Here is a 17116-nt window from a genome sequence, read left to right on the forward strand (position 1 = left end):
GGGGGGGGGTCCTTAGCCGTGGGGTTGGGGGACTGGAGTCGCCTCTGGGCCGAATGGGAAGTGGGGGGTGTCTCCCAGTTGAGGGGCCAGCCCTTGGGAAAGAAAGGGCTTTTCTCCTCTGGGTCTCTTGCTCAGGCCTCCAAGGAGGGAGGAGGAGGAGGCTCTGGCGGCAAAGGGCTCCTCAGCGCCGGAGGCTCTGCTTGCCGGCAGGTGCCGGGCTCGGAGTCCCGAATGCAAGAGTGACCGGGGATTCTTGCTGGCTCATCGCAGCCACGTGCAGCCTTTGCTCTGCCTGCACTGGCCAAAGGCCCACCTGCCGCTTGGGCCAGGGCCTCGCCTGCAGTGGCACCCCCACCCCACCATGAATTCCCAGGGCAAGGGCCCTGAGCAGAGGAGCAGCCAGGCGTGGAAGACCCTCGTGGAACTGGTGCCAGGTCCTGCAAGCAGGGAAAGGGAGAGTCTCGCTTGCTGTTGGGGGCCTGAGACCTTCCTAGCCTGAGAACGTGAGGAGGCAGAGGTGGCTCCCTGGAGAGGCCTTGGCTGCCGATGCCCCCCCCCCCCTTCAGTCTGCATTGTGCCGGGACTGGCACCGTGAGCAGCGCAGGGGTTCCGTGTCCTGGTGCAGCCCAGCTCCCCGGGAGGCAGGAAGGGTTTTCTGCTCTGAAAGCGGCCATGTTAAGAGCTATAAATTGAGTTGGAGGAGGGTTGGCAGAAGGAGCGGGCGGGGGGCGGGAGGGAACACGGGGGGGGGGCCCGGCCGGGGAGTGGTGAAGAAGGGGAGTGATGTGCGGGGGGGCACAGCGAGGCCACAGCAGAGTTGGGGACTGGACTGAGCGGTCAAAGTGTTTCTGGGGCAGCCAGCTCCCCTTCCGCCTCTCGGGGTCCGGCTGCCGTTGGGGGTTTCTGTGAGGGGGGGTGGCCTTGGCTTGGGCTTGCATCGGGATCCAGTTTTCCAGGCTGCCAGCTGAACTTCGCCCACTGCTTGGGCTTGCTGCAGGCGGAGGAGGGAGCTGCTCCTAGCAAAAGCTGGCACAGTCTCATCGCCAGCGCTGGCACTGGGAACGCGGCAGCTGCCCCTTGCAAACTGCCTGGCTGGCGTGGCCAACAACATGGGGCCCTGCCGCTCTGTACGTGGCACGGTGCGTGGTTCTGCTGAGCAGTGCTGGCCTGCAGATCCCCCCCCCCTTTGGGTCCCATTCTGGAGGGGCCCCCCCGCTGGGCATTGAAGCTGCCTGATGCCCAGGCGGACATCCCTCTGGCCCCGCTGGCTCAGTGTTGCTTGGTCTGACCGGCAGCCGCTTGTGCAGGTCTCAGGGAGGGAAGGAGCCTTTCCCTAGAAGACCCCCTTCCTGGCAGGCTCTTGGTCCCTTCCTCTGCCACATGCGGCTGGCGGAATTGTGGGGGGATCTCTTCACATGGGAACGTCAGGCACGCCTGCAGCAGGTGGAGGGGGGGTGGCACGTGTCAGGCGTGTGTGGGCAAACAGTGTGCGAGAGGCTTAAACGCACCGGCATTGTTTGGCCAGGGATCTGGAGTGACCCCCGGTGAGTCACGTCTGCGGAGTGGGTGGGGGAGGCATGCGGGGACTGGGATCGTTGGGACCGCTGGTATCGGCTGTGGGGCGTGCAGCCGCTGCCGGGTTCTTGGGACACGTGCCAAGCGGGCCGTGCATGTGCTCCGCGGCGTGGCTGGCTCCCTTGCGCGAGTGTGAGACGGAGCATGATGGCGTGACTTTCAAATGGCCTTTGAGACGGGCAGCTCTCTCTCCCGCCTCTCTTCCTCAGGGAGCCTTCAGGAGAAGCCCTCCCCTTCTCCCCACGGTGCCCTGGACTGGCCTGGGCTCTGGAGACATGTGGCATGGGTGCCCACAGCTTTTGGGGCAATCATCCTTGGGGGGAAAAGCCACTGGTGGGCTCCTTTGCTGCCCCTCCCCCCCTTCCTGTCCTGCTGCATCGTCGCCTCTCCGCCTCCCCAGCTGCCCGTTCCGAGTGGTCCTCCCTGGAAGGAACATAGCAAAACCCGAGCCACAACTCATGGCCGGAGCCTCTGGCTCTCCAGATCCCAGGATGCGGCACGGTGGTGAGCGGCTTCACGCTTCCCACCCACTGCCCCGAACGTGCCCAAACCATGTTGGCAGGCAGCACGTGGGGCAGAGAGGCAGATTCCTGCCCAGAGAACTGGCAAAGGGCTGAGCTGTGAGGGCCCCGATCCAAATCTCACCATGCCATGAGCTGCCGGGGGCCTTAAGGAGGCCTGCCTGCCTGCCTTGGCGCTGTGGGCCCACCCACGCATACCCTCCGTGCATGGCAGCTGTTCTTACGGCACGTCAGTGGGTCCCAGGGGGGTTGATCCATGCGGGCTTTTTGTGGGGGCCAGGCCGTGGTGGTCGTGCCTGAGACAACGGCAGCCCCCCCCACTGCTTCCTCTCTCGGTGGAGGCGCCTTCTGCCCTCCTTGGGTGCCAGGGAGACCTCCCTCTCTCTCTCTCTCTCTCCCCCTCATTCTGAGCCTCCTCCTCCTCCTCGTGCCAAGAGAGCTCTGGCTCTGGGAGGGTTGCCGGGAGAGGGCTTCGGCGCCTCAAAGCTGCTCCTGCCATCTGCCTGGAGAAGCTGCGCCTTCTCTGTTGTGTCTGTCCCCCCCCCCCCGTCGCCCCCATTAGAAGGAGGAGGAGAGTGAATCACGTGGCAGCAGCCAGGCGGGCTGGCACCCTTGGTTCCGGATCAGGTCCCCCTTGCGGTGCGGCCCCAGCAAATGCTCCGCCATGCCCCCTGCCAGCGCCTGCCCTGCCTGCCCAACACGAGGCTGCCTTTGGCTGGCTGTCACCTGCTGTGGACCTACTGAGCCCCACCGCTGCAGGGGAGCCCTCGGGAGTATGTGGGGGGGGGCTCAGGCTGCCAAGGACGTGAGGTGCCCCTTGGTGGGGAAGGGGGGCGTTTGCCTTGGGGTTCTGCCGGACCGTTGTTGTGCCCGGGACGCTTGAGGGGTGACGCCAGCCGCTGAGCCGGGGGTTGTGCCCCCTCCTCCTGCCGCGTGTGGCTCTCCTGGTTGCTGGGAGAAGGGCTCTCTGGGCGGGTGGGGGGAGGCTCAGAAGCAGGGAGGGGGCAGAGGCAGGCGTCCCGTGGGTGGGTGGAATTGATGGCCTGGGGTCTGGAGGCAGGTGGGCTGCAGACCTGGAGAGGAGGAAGAGGCCTCTGGGGTGTCTCTGGCGGCCCGGATGGAGTCCCTGTCCAGGGTGCTGGCTGCTCACACCCTCCTGCCCGTTGGCCTGCTTAGGGCAGTGCTGGGCACTTTCCAGGAGGGGGCGTGTTCTGACTGTGTTCCTGACCCCTGTCTTTTGGTGGCTCCTGCCCCGCCATGGAGTGAGGGAGGGCCCACTGCTTCCCTGGGGTTGAGGTGGCAAGCCCAGGGCAGGATGGGGCCTCTGCTGCACGCCCCCCCCCCCACATCTGCGTGTTTTTGTGTGTGGTGGGAGGGGCCTGGGCAAGGCCACCGACAGGCTCTTTGCAAGGGCCGTCCACCTTGGGGGCCAGGGCTCATTCTCCCCAGAGCTCAGTCCCGGCCCAGAGCCACCGGCTGGGTGAGCAGGCCCAGCTCCCTGTGTGTAGGAAGGGGCTTCTAGCAGGGCCCGGGGAGGTCTTCCTCCCTTCCCCTGGGCAAACCGAACCTGCCCTGGGCCGTTCTCCACCTGCGGGCAGCTCTGCTTGCGCCTGGGGAGTGGAGCCCCTGCGAGACCCATTCCCCCTCATGCTGAGTGCAGGGTGGCACCTTGCCCCTCCCTCTGCTGCTTGGGGGGAGGCAGTCATGAGAACACAAGAGAAGCCACTGTTGGATCAGGCCAATTGCACATCCGGTCCAGCACTATGTCTGTCACACAGTGGCCAAAAACACCAGGGGCCAGCAGGAGGTCCAGCAGTGGGGCCAGGAGGACACTAGAAGCCCTCCCACTGTTGCCCCCCCCCCAAGCACCAAGAAAACAGAGCATCCCTTGCTCCAGACATAAGAACATAAGAGAAGCCAATGTTGGATCAGGCCAATGGCCCCTTCAGTCCTACACTCTGTCACACAGTGGCCAAAACTACCAGGTGCCATCAGGAGGTCCACCAGGACACCAGAAACCCTCCCACTGTTGCCCCCCCCCCACGCACCAAAAATACAGAGCATCCCTTGCCCCAGACGGAGAGTTCCTCTCTATACCTTGTGGCTAATAGCCTCTGATGGACCTCTGCTCTTAACATAAGAACATAAGAGAAGCCAGTGTTGGATCAGGCCAATGGCCCATCCAGTCCAACACTCTTGTCACACAGTGGCCAAAACTACCAGGTGCCCTCAGGAGATCCAGCAGTGGGGCCAGGACACTAGGAGCCCTCCCACTGTCCCCCACCCCAAGCACCAAAAAGACAGAGCATCACTTGCCCCAGCCTGAGAGTCCTGTCTATGTTGTTGTTGTTCAGTCGTACAGTCGAGTCGAACTCTTCGCGACCCTATGGACCAGCTCCCGCCAGGCCTTCCGGTCTTCCGCCGTCCTCTGAAGTTTGCTCAATTTCATGTTCGTTGCATCTATGACACTGTCTATCCATCTCATCCTTTGCCGTCCCCATCTTCTTTGACCTTCAATCTTTCCCAGCATCAGGGTCTTCTCCAGTGAGTGCTCCCTTCTCATTTGGTGGCCAAAGTATTTGAGCTTCAGTTTCATTATCTGGCCTTCCAGGGAACAGTCAGGGTTGATTTCTTTGAGGATTGACTGATTTGTTCTTCTTGCAGTCCAAGGGACTCTCAAGAGTCTCCTCCAGCACCATAGTTCAAAAGAATCTATTCTTCGGCGCTCGGCCTTCCTTATAGTCCAACTCTCACAGCCATACATGACTACTGGGAATACCATTGCTTTGACCATGCGGACTTTTGTTGGCAGGGTGATGTCTCTACTTTTTATCATGCTGTTTAGGTTCGCCATCACTTTCCTCCCAAGGAAATCTTTTAATTTCATGGCTGCTGTCACAGTCTGCGGTGATCTGGGATCCCAGGAACGTGAAGTCTGTCACTACTTCCACGACTTCCCCTTCTATTTGCCAAGGAGTGATGGGGCCGGATGCCATGATCTTAGTTTTTTTGATGTTGAGCTTCAAGCCCACTTTTGCGCTCTCCTCTTTTACCCTGAGCAAGAGGCTCTTTAGGTCCTCTTCACTTTCTGCCATTAGAGTGGTATCGTCTGCATATCTGAGGTTGTTGATCTTTTCCCCAGCAATCTTAATTCCCGCTTGTGATTCATCCAGGCCAGCATTTCGCATGATGTACTCTGCATATATATTAAATAAGCAAGGCGACAATATACATCCTTGTCGTACTCCTTTTCCTATGCTAAACCAATCAGTTGTTCCATATCCGGTTCTAACTGTCGCTTCTTGGCCCTTATACAGGTTTCTCAAGAGACATGTGAGGTGGTCTGGTACTCCCATCTCTTTAAGGACCTGCCATAGTTTGTTGTGATCCACACAGTCAAAAGCTTTAGCATAGTCAATGAAGCAGAAGTAGATATTTTTCTGGTACTCTCTTGCTTTCTCCATAATCCAGCGAATGTTGGCAATTTGATCTCTAGTTCCTCTACCTCTTCGAAACCCAGCTTGTACTTCTGGTAGTTCTCTATCCACGTACTGTTGAAGCCTAGCTTGTAGGATCTTGAGCATGACCTTGCTAGCGTGTGATATGAGTGCAATTGTGCGATAGTTTGAACATTCCTTGGCATTGCCCTTCTTTGGGATTGGAATGTATACTGATCTTTTCCAATCCTGTGGCCACTGTTGCGTTTTCCAAATTTGCTGGCAAATGGAGTGCAGAACTTTAACAGCATCATCTTCTAAGACTTTGAATAGCTCAGCTGGAATACCATCACCTCCACTAGCTTTGTTGTTAGTAATGCTTTCTAAGGCCCATTTAACTTCACATTCCAGGATGTCTGGCTCGAGGTCAGTGATTATACCGTCGTGGTTGTCAAGGACATCGAGGTCTTTCTTGTATAGTTCTTCTGTGTATTCTTGCCATCTTTTCCTAATCTCTTCTGCTTCTGTTAGGTCCCTACCGTTTTTGTCCTTTATCATGGCCAGCTTTGCATGGAACGCTCCCTTGATTTCTCCAATTTTCTTGAAGAGATCTCTAGTCCTTCCCATTCTATTGTTTTCTTCTATTACTTTGCACTGTTCATTCAGGAAGGCCTCCTTATCTCTCCTTGCTGTTCTCTGGAAATCTGCGTTCAGTTGGGTAAATCTTTCCTTTTCGCCTTTGCCTTTCGCTTTCCTTCTTTCCTCTGCTATTTGTAAAGCCTCATCAGAAAGCCACTTTGCTTTCTTACATTTCTTTTTCTTTGGGATGGTGGTGATTGCTGCCTCCTGTACGATGTCACGAACCTCTGTCCATAGTTCTTCAGGCACTCTATCTATCAAATCCAGACCCTTGAATCTATTCTTCACCTCTACTGTATATTCATCAGGGATGCGATCTAGGTCAAACCTGAATGGCCTCGTGGTTTTCCCAATTTTCTTCAGTTTAAGTCTGAATTTTGCAATGAGTAGCTCATGATCTGAACCACAGTCAGCTCCAGGTCTTGTTTTTACTGACTGGATAGAGCTTCTCCATCTTTGACTGCAAATTATATAGTCAATCTGATTTCGGTGATGTCCATGTGTAGAGTCGCCTCTTAGGTTGTTGGAAAAGGGTGTTCGCTATGACCAGTGTGTTCTCTTAACAAAACTCTGTTAACCTTTGCCCTGCTTCATTTTGCTTTCCAAGGCCAAACTTGTCTGTTATTCCAGTTACCTTTTGACTTCCTACTTTAGCATTCCAGTCCCATTCCAGTTCCCTATGATGAGGAGGACATCATTTTTTGGTGTTAGTTCTAGGAGGTGTTGTAGGTCTTCATAGAACTGGTCCACTTCAGCCGCTTCTGCATCAGTGGTTGGGGCATAGACTTGGATTACTGTGGTGTTGAATGGTTAGCCTTGGAATCGGACCAAAATCATTCTGTCATTTTTTAGATTGTATCCCAGTACTGTCTTTTGCACTCTCTTGTTGACTATAAAGGCCACACCATTTTTTCTACAAGATTCCTGGCCACAGTATAGTAGATATAATGGTCTTCTGAGTTAAATTCGCCGATTCCTGTCCTGTCTATACCTTGTTGCTAATAGCCACAGATGGACCTCTGCTCCATATGCATATCCAATTCCCTCTTGAAGCTGTCCATGCTTGTAGCCACCAGCATCTCCTGTGACAGTGAGTTCCATGTGTTCCGGGGGGTCCTCGCTTCCCATGGGGTGGGGGGCGGGCACCTCCCAATGGGGCTGTTTTGGGCCACAGGACAGTGGGCAAAGGGCAGAGGATCCCGGCTGCTACAGGAGGGGGGGAGCGAGCGAGAGGTTCCTGCCATGCCAGGTGGCGAGGGGAGAGGTGGTGTGCTTGGCCTGCCTGTCTCTCTTGGCACCCAGCTGGCTGGGGCTGAAGAGCTGCCCAGTCTCCAGCAGCCGCTTGCGCCCGCCTCAGGCTGCGTCTGCCTGGGGCGCCAGGAGACAGGCTGGCCCCTCCGTGCGTGTCTCTGCTCCGTAAATACCAGGACCCGGGTGAGTTGCCGGGTGACGCCTCTGCCCTCGGGGGCCTGCAGAGCGTTGCGCCTGCCTCCTCCGATTGGGGCCGGCTGGACAAGTTTGGGCTGGCGAAAAGCAGAGCTGCAGGCAGTGGGCGGGCGGGTGGCGGGCAGGCCCCGGAGGAGGAGGGCCCCTCCTTCCCTCCCTCTGCCCCCAGCAAGCTCCCTTGCAGCTGCACCGGGCACAGCACGGCCCCGGCGTCTCTGCTGCAGCTGGGCTGCCTGACCCCGGCCTCCCCCCCCCCCCAGTAGCAGCGAGGGAGCCACCATGAGCACCCGGAAGCGGAGCTTCACCTTTGGTGCCTATGGAGGGTAAGTAAGTGGCCCTCCTCAGAGGCTGGCCAGGGGAAGGCTGATTCCCGGGTTTCTCTCTGTGGGGTCCCTTTCTTGGTGGCTGGGCTGCCTCCTGGTCTGCCGTGCACACCCCCTCCCCAGACTGGCACACCTGCCCCTCTCCTCGAGGGCGGCATCCTTTCTGTCCCAGGGTGGCCAGGAACCCAGGGCAGTCTTTTCTTGGCTTGAGGAGGGGGGGGGCAGGAGCTCCCTCTTAGCTGTGGGGTCTTGTGAGCAAAAATTCTACTTTGTGAGCTACTGGCATTAAAGTTGTGAGCAAGTAATTTGGCTGCTGTATAAATTAGATTACTCTGGAGCCATCCTTCCTGAGCTAAGACAAAAATGTGTGAGCCGGAGGCTAAAAAACTGTGAACGGGCTCACGCTCACTTAGCTTAGAGGGAACACTGCTTGGCAGGAGGCGTGTAGGCTCTGGCTACCGTGGGCCTGGCAGGAGCTCCGAGGAGCTGAGTGGGAGTCCAGGTGTGCCACCTCGCCGGGGCCCGCTCCAGGAGTGAGGATCCCAGGTTCCCTTGAGTTTCTGTGGAACTGCAGACCTGTCCTGTGGAACTGCCTGCCACCGCAGAGCCTGGCGCTGGCTTCGTTGAGCATCTCTGCTAGCAGCTTGAATAGGTGTGTGTGTCCGGAGGCCACAGTTTGGCTTCTGAGCCAATTTCTCAGCCTTATCTTGGCTGGGGGGGGGGGGCCCTGAACTGGATTTTATGCTGTTGTAAGCCGCCCTAAGCCCCGCATAAGCAGGGAAGGGTGGTTAAGAAATCGAATTAAATAATAAATAAATGAACCCCGCCTGGGCCGGCTGCAAGTTGGGCAGACATCCTCGTCCTCTTAACCCTCCTAGAGATGGATCACCGGGGGGCGGGGGGGTGGATTTGATTCGAGTGCTGCGTGTCCCCTTAAGTGGCCTTGCAGGCGTTCTCCTTTGTGCCTTCATGCCTGGGTGATCCTTTCAGGGGAAAGGCGTGTTTGGGGGAAGCCTTGAAGGCATCTTGCAGTGGCCTCAGAGCTGCCTGGAGTCAGGCTCTGGAGGGGCAGCAGAGAAGTGTGCCAGATAAATAATCAAGGCAGGCGAGGGCCCTCGGCAGGCTCAGACTGGGAGGAAAACCGGGAGGCCGGCAGGATGCTTCCCGCTCGCCCTGCTGCACTCTGGGGCCTCCTGCTTCTTCCAGGGCTGCCAGGAGTGTGGGCCACTCTGGCTGCCTTCCGTGAATGCTGCCTGCCCATCCCCCCCCCCCCAAGAATGCCTCTCCCCCCCCCCCGGGCCGTGGCAAGGCCGTCCCTGCTGGCATTTTCCTTGTGGGAGGAGGCGGTGCCCTCTCTCAGCGGCAGGGCAGGGAAGCAGGAGCCCTGCCAGAGGCCGCAGATGGCACAGCCAGGCGTGGGGGGCAGGAGTCAGAGCCCTCCGGCACTGCAGCCCACAGGCTCGGTCCGGGCTCTGACGCCAGGCCTGAAGGAGGGCCTGCCCTGGGAAGAGAGGGCACTCGGGGCGGGATGCCTCCCGCTGCAGCTCTGCATCCCCCTGCTCTGTGCCAGCTGCTTTTTGCCCAGCAGACTCCACGGTCACCGGGCAGAGCCTCCAAAACCCAGCTGGCATGGCAGCCCCTTTCTTTGGGGGAAGGGGGCATTCTGTCTCCTTGAGGCTGTGCCCGGCCTCTCCTTGCCTCGCTCCGCTCTAATTGCAGCTTGGGGGGGGGGCAGCCGGGCACCCGAGTCTTGCCTCTCTGCCGCTGCTGCTCAGCACAGCTGTTTGTTTAGGATAATCAAATCAAGGGCCGGGCCAGGCTGCGGCTGGCACCAGGCTGGGGTGGAGGAGGGGGGGGGGCTGTGTGGGCAGCGAGGGCTGCTGTGGGTGGGGCTGTCCGGCTCCTCTGCCCCCCCTCCTGCCTGGAACCCCCGGGGCCTCCGCCTGCCCGCAGCATCCAGTATTTATTGCTATGCTTCATTTATACCCCGACTTTCTCCCCAATGCAGATCCAGAGCAGCTTATATCGGTCTCCTCCCCTCCAGTTTATCCTCACAACAGCCCTGTGAGGTAGGCTGGGCTGAGAGAGAGCGACTAACCCGTGAGCACCTAGGAAGCTTCCATGTCAGAGCGAGGAACTGAACCTGGGGCTCCCAGGTCCGACTCCAGCACTCTGACCACTGAACCACACAGCCTTTGCCCTGCAAAGTTCACCAGGGGGGGCACCTCAGACAGTTCCCCTCGTGGCTCGGTCATTCCACGTGAGCACCCCCCTCACAGACAGACACACACACTCTCTCTCTCTCTCTCTCTTGTGACCAGTTGCCTCTCAGGGGCCGTCGCCCGTGGCCCAGGTGAGCAGGGTGTTTCCCGAGGGACCCTAGCCTGCCTGTGACTTGGTGTGGAGGGGACGGTGTGGGGCGTGGTCTGACTCTGGCTGCCCCTGGAAGCAGCTGCACTGGGGGGGGAGGGGGGAGGGATGGCCCCCTGACGGGTGGGGGAGGCTGAGCTGGCAGCAGGCAGGTGTGGAGACGGTGACTTCCTGGGATGGGTAGAAGCGGCTCCAGAACGGATGCGGGAGGCGCCGGCTTCCCAGGGCCCTGCCGCTTCAACCCCAAACACGGCGGTGCTTCCTGGGCTGGCCAAACAGGTTTGCTGCTATGCGGGAGAAGCACAAACACCCTTGTTTTCCACGGCTGCTCTTTGCCCTCTGTCTTGCGAGAGTGCGGGAGACCACTGCCGGGAGGGGGGTGGGGTGGGGTGTCACTCCCTTTATTGCCCGCCTGTTGATCTGCCCGGGGCCCTTTTTGTGTGTTTCAGGGTGGACAAGACCTCCGTCTACCAGCGGGGCAGGTGGTGAGTACAGATCTGGCCATTGGCGAGCCCGCAGGTGGGGAGGGGGGGGCGTCTGGGTGTAGAAAGCCTTCGTTTGCACCAGCAAGCTGGTAGGGGAGGGTGGATGCCCATCCGAGAAGGTCCAGGGGAGCCCCGAGAGACAACCTTTCTTCCCCCCCCCCGTGCTGGGGGGGCTGTTGGAGGAGACACTTGATCCTGACTCGGTGCTCTCTCTCTCTCTCTCTCTCTCTCTCTCTCTCTCTCTGAGGGCTCAGGCCTCAGCCCCTTCACTTTGCTGGGGGCCATGTCAGACCTCCCTGCCAGTGTCTGGCTTGGAGGGGGGGAGGGGAGGCATGAAGGCTTCTGCTCCAGAGTTGCCGCCTGCCCCCCCTCCCCCCGCAAACTGGAGCCGGGACGGCCATCCGCAGAAGGAACAATGGGACCCACTGAGGTTCCTTCCTGGCCCAGTTCCCGGCTCCCATCCTGCCTGCCGTGGGTGGTGCTGTGGCCCATCCCGGGCTGAAAGGCGCTTTGTTGTCCTGCGGGATCATCCATGGGGGGTGGGGCCTGAAGGGCCACTCGCTCCGCCCACACACACACACACCCCGGCCAGCAGCAGCAGGGCCTTTCCCTCCTCCCGGCAGCTTGAGGTGAGCCAGGCGGGGTGGGTGGGGGACTCCAATGTCCCCTGGCCGGATGGGGAGGGCTCCTCCCTGGTCCGTTGTCAGTGGCAGCAAAGCCGACCTGCCATTCCCAGCAGGTGTTTTGCGGCAGAGGTGGCAGTTGGTGGGCTGCACTGGTGGCAGCCTCCGGTTGGTGCCGTTGCGTTTTGGGCCCCGTCCGTGGGGTGCTCCTCCTCTCTTCCGGCCCAGTGCCTTCCAAGTGTCATGTGACCCGAAGCCCCCCCCCCCAGCAGGAGGGGAAAGAGAGCAGGGCCTTTTAACCCCGTCTTGGCCAGCCTGCAGGCAGTGGTGCCGGGAGCAGCTTGCACAGGAGCAGAGCGGGAAACCCCAAGGCCTGGCCGAGATCCGCAGAACTGCCGCTCTCCCTGCCTGGGAAGCATCCAAAGGAAGGCTGGGCAGGAGCACCTGGGTCTCGGGGCAGCTTGCGGAAGCAGGGGAGTCCCTGGAGGAGAGAGAGTTCCAGTGGACAGAGAACACCGCAGGCGCATGGGGCTGGGGGGAGCTGGAGTGAGCGGAAGTAATGCGAAGCAGCATCTTCAGTGCACATTTCCCAGCGCAAGACTGGGGGGGGACCGTCAGCTGGGCTGGCGGGGGGGGGAACTGTGCCAGTAGCCCGAGTATCCCCAGTGGGGGTGGGGTGGGGGTCCTGCTTCCTTGGAGAGAGATGAAGGTTGCCGCGGGGAGCTCCCCTTTTCAGCCCCCACCCCACCCCAATAACTCTGTGCCCGGAAGAACTGGGCTTTTGACCGCTTGCCCAGGAGCCGGGTTAGGGTTAATGGCCAGCCCCGAGGTGGTGCCGAGTGACTTCCTAGCCCTGCGGAGGACATGAGAGGCCACGGGGGCCTCCTCCGCTGGCGCCCAGCTTCTGTTCTGTCACAGGCAAAGGGGGGGGGGTTTCCTTGTCTCCTCCGCCAAAGAGAAGCAGCAGCGGGGATGGGCCCGGAGGCCCTCTGCATGTGCAGCGGATGTTCTGCCCCTGCGCCACAGCCTCAGACACGCAGCTGTGGACTGGAGGTGGGCCAGTAGCTCTGCCTGGCTTGGAGTCTTGCCCGGTGGGGCCAGGTCTGCCTTTTGAAGGGGAGGCGTCCTTCTCCCGGTGAGTGGGTGGAGTTGGGCAGGGGCTGCCTGTTGGCCAGACTGGGGCCCCGTGAGGGCTGCCTGCCAGGTTTCAAACTGGGGGCCAGGGAGGTGCTTGCTGCAAGAGGAGCCTCCTGGCCGATGCTGGCTCTCTGGCAGCAGGGCAGCTTCCACCACCACCCCCGGCCCCGCTCAGCTCTCAGTGCCACGGATGGAGCGTGGCGGGGGACGCAAGCCCTGCCTGGAGCATCCCGAAAAGAGAGCCAGTGGCACAGGGGGTTGTTTCCTCCTGGTTCCGGTCTGTCTCTGGGGTTCTGTGACGAGGCCTCCTTGGTGTGCTGAGTGCCGCTGCTTCAGCACCACGGACAGCAGCTGACCGGAGGGAGAGGGAGCCGTTCACAGACGCAGGCACAGCAAGAGGTTTCCCATTTTGTGGCTGAAATGAGGTTTTAATGGGGGGGGGGGTGTTTGCTGGCTCTCCACTGCCTGTCCTCCTTGTCCCCACCGTGAGCCCCACACATCCAGCCCCACGTGTACACCAAGAAGTGCAACTGGAGAGCCAGTAAGTGGAGGCGGCCTCCCAAGCGCTTGGGAGAGCCCCAAAAGCAGTGGAGCGGCTGTATTGCTTTTGGGTCTCTCCCAAGGGCTTGGGAGGCCGCCTCCACTTACTGGCTCTCCAGGTGCTCTTGTTGTGGTGTGGGGGTTGGAGGTGGGGGGAGGGGGCTCCTCCACCCCGTGGCGCAGGCTGTCAGTGGGCAAGACCAAGACCGTCATGGCAGAGGGTCGGGATGCCAGGGCTTACTCCATGCCGCTGCTGTGCTCCATCGGACATGTGGGGAGCTGCAGTGGGGATTCTGCCAGCATCTTGCAGCTTTGTGGCTGGTCTCTGGTTTACGGGTACGGCCCCTGGGCTCTGGACTGGAAAACCAGTGGCTGCCTCAGTTAAAACCCAAGGGTTTCGGATGAGTTCTTCAGCGCAGGCGTAAGTAGTAGGGCACATGAGTCATTCTGTCAGCTGAATTCTGAAATGTGGTTCCCTGCACTCGCTTGGTCGCACGCCGTCTTCCAAGCCCAATGCAAACTGCTGTCTGGCCCTGGGTGGAAGCCCGTCTGTGGCAGAGAGAGCCCCAAGCAGCGAGAAAAAGCACGGCCAGGCTGGGGGGGTCTTCCCAGAGGTCAGGAGAGACCCCTGATCCAGTCCAGCCGGGCGGTTCCAAGGAAGAAGAAGATGAGAAGAAATTGGATTTATACCCCGCCCTTCACTACCCAAAGGAGTCTCAGAGCGGCTTACAAACTCCTTTCCCTCCCCCTCCCCACAACAGACAGACACCCTGTGAGGTAGGCGGGGCTGAGAGAGCTCTGACAGAGACTGCTCTTTTTCAAGAACAGCTCTTATCAGAACTACGGCTTGCCCAAGGTCATCCAGCCAGGTGCAAGTGGAGGAGAAGTGGGGAATCAAACCTGGCTCTCCCAGATTAGAGTCCGCGCACTTAACCACGGCACCAAACGGACAGAGGAGGGTCCCGGTGTTGCTGCCCTTTGGCTCCAGTTGTTGGCTGGCATCCATGCCAGATGCTCCTCTGGCCAGACGCCGGTGGGCTCCCTCTTGGCTGGCCTGGAAACAGGAGGCTGGTGCTTGAGGGGCTGTTGTTGGGCCCTGGCCCTTCACATGCCTCGAGGCCTTCTCGCAACAACTTTTCCAGGTGTTTGGGCACCCACATCCAATGGCACGTGACATTTTTGCACAGCGCCAAGCTGAGCATATGCCTTTGTTGGTGTCTGAAGGGAATTTTTGGCTTCCAAGCCATCAGCACTCAAGGCAAGAGGCTGCTAGGCCACTGGTGGGATTGGGGGGCAATAAATTACATGCTGTTCCACCTAAAAAAATAATCTTGGGCTTTCCTATTGGGCTTTCAGGTTTTTATTTTAGACAATTCCCCCCCCCCCCCCCCCCGCTGCCTTGCTGTTTTATGGACATGCGAGGCGGCTTTCTGCCAACAGAATTAGAGGGAATGAAATACGATGAATCAGAACAGCATTGGACCTCCATACGCACCCTTGGAACAGGAGGCGAAGGCGTGGGAGAGGCAGACGAACGAGGGCAAAGGACCTGGAGGCCCTGGTGCTGGCTCCTGGCAGGGGCCAGAGGTGGGGGGGCAGACATCTCTGGGGAGGGAGTGGCGTGAGCTGGGGGCTGTTGCAGGAAAGGCCCTGCTGCTGAAGGCGGGGGGGGGAGCCGGAGGAGGGCTGCCAAACATGGCCTCCAGGCAGGTTCGTGTGAAACATTTGTAGAATTATGCCTGGTGCAGAGAAGGTGGGTGGGGGGCACACTCTTTTCCTCCATCTCACATGATATTGAGACTGGGGGTGGGGGGCATCCAGTGAAGTGGATGTTGAGGAGATTCCGGGCAGGTGAAAGAAAAGATTTCTCCACATAACATGTCATTGACACACGGAATTCACTGCCACAACATGTAGTGATTGATAGCTGCTAATCATGATGGTTTTAGAACAAAGTTTAATTCTGGGTAGAAGCTTTTGTGTGCCCCTGGACTCCAACTTTATTTTTTTTGCTTCAAACCAACACAGCTGCTCACCTAAATCTATTAACACATTCATGGAAGAGTGGCCCACCAGTGGCTATTAATTAACCGTGATGGCTTATTAGAGCATCCATGATTTGTGGCAGTGTATCTCAGAATATCTCCTGCCAGGAGAGGCCTTGGCCTCTGCCTTCCAGGAGGCTTCTAGATTGGTAATGGTGGCAAAGAGGGTGCTGGACTAGATGGGCATTTGGTCCAATCCTGCTGGACCTCTGCTTGGACACTTCAGCTGCCCTGTTTGGAGAGCCAGTTTGGCGTTGTGTTTAAGTGCGCGGACTCTGCTCTGGGAGAGCAAGGTTTGATGCCCCACTCCTCCACTCACACCTGGCTGGATGACCCTGGGCAAGCTGTAGCTCTGATAAGAGCTGTTCTTGAAAAAGAGCAGTTTCTGTCAGTTCTCTCTCAGCCCCACCTGCCTCACAGGGTGTCTGTTGTGGGGCGGGGAAGGGAAAGGAGTCTGTAAGCTGCTCTGAGACACCTTTGGGTAGTGAAGGGTGGGGTATAAATCCAATCTCCTCTTCTTCTTGAAAAAGAGCAGTTTCTGTCAGAGCTCTCTCAGCCCCACCTACCTCACAGGGTGTCTGTTGTGGGGAGGGGAAGGGAAAGGAGTTTGTAAGCCGCTCTGAGACACCTTTGGGTAGTGAAGTGCGGCGTGTAAATCTAGTCTCTTCTTCTTCTCTTCTGTTGCCCGGACTGATGGGGGCTGTTCTCCTGTCTCCCCCCCCCCAGATTCCATCCTGGAGCCCCTCCCCCATTCAGAAGAGCCCATACAAGGTACTCAGTTAAGAACATAAGAGATGCCAATGTTCGATCAGGCCAAAGGCCCATCCAGTCCAACACTCTGTGTCACACAGTGGCCAGAAATACCAGGTGCCATCAGGAGGTCCACCAGTGGGGCCAGGACATTAGAAGCCCTCCCACTATTGACCCCCCCCCCAAGCATCACTTGCCCCAGAGTCCCTATCTATACCTTGTGGCTAATAGCCACTGATGGACCTCTGCTCCATATGCTTATCTAATTCCCTTTTGAAGCCGTCCATGCTTGTAGCTGCCACCACTTCCTGTGGCAGTGAATTCCATGTGTTAATCACTCTTTGGGTGAAGAAGTACTTCCTTTTATCCGTTCTAACCCGACCGCTCAGCAATTTCATGGAGTGCCCACGGGTTCTTGTATTGTGAGAAAGGGAGAAAAGTACCTCTTTCTCTACCTGCTCTTTCCCATGCATAATCTTATAAACCTCGATCATGTCACCCCTCAGTCGTCTTTTCTCCAAGCTAAAGAGCCCTAAGCGCTTTAACCTTTCCTCATAGGGAAAGTGTTCCAACCCTTTTATCATTCGAGTTGCCCTTTTCTGCACTTTTTCCAAAGCTATAATATCCTTTTTAAGGTGTGGTGCCCAGAATTGCACACAGTATTCCAAATGAGGTCTCACCATTGATTTATATAGGTTGACGCCCACTCGCCCAACTTTGACAGATCCCTTTGGAGTGCCTCACAATCCTCACTGGTTTTCACCACCCTGAACAACTTCGTATCATCCGCAAATTTAGCCACTTCACTGCTTACTCCCAACTCCAAATCATTAATGAACAAGTTAAAAAGCAGTGGACCAAGTACTGATCCCTGTGGTACCCCACTGCTTACACCCCTCCACTGGGAGAACTGCCCATTTATACTCACTCTCTGTTTTCTATTAATTAGCCAGTTTTTGATCCATAAAAGGACTTGTCCTTTTATCCCATGATTTTTGAGCTTGCTTAGGAGCCTTTGATGAGGAACTTTATCAAAAGCTTTCTGGAAGTCAAGGTAAACAATATCTATTGGATCCCCCTTGTCCACATGTTTGTTCACCCCCTCAAAGAACATTAACAGGTTAGTGAGACAAGATCTTCCCTTACAGAACCCATGTTGAGTCTGCCTCAATAGGTTTTGTTCATCTATGTGCCTACTAATTCTTTCCTTAATAATGGTTTCCAC

Source organism: Gekko japonicus, unplaced genomic scaffold (assembly GCF_001447785.1).
Source record: "Gekko japonicus isolate JY-2015 unplaced genomic scaffold, Gekko_japonicus_V1.1 scaffold131, whole genome shotgun sequence".
Lineage (NCBI taxonomy): Eukaryota > Metazoa > Chordata > Lepidosauria > Squamata > Gekkonidae > Gekko > Gekko japonicus.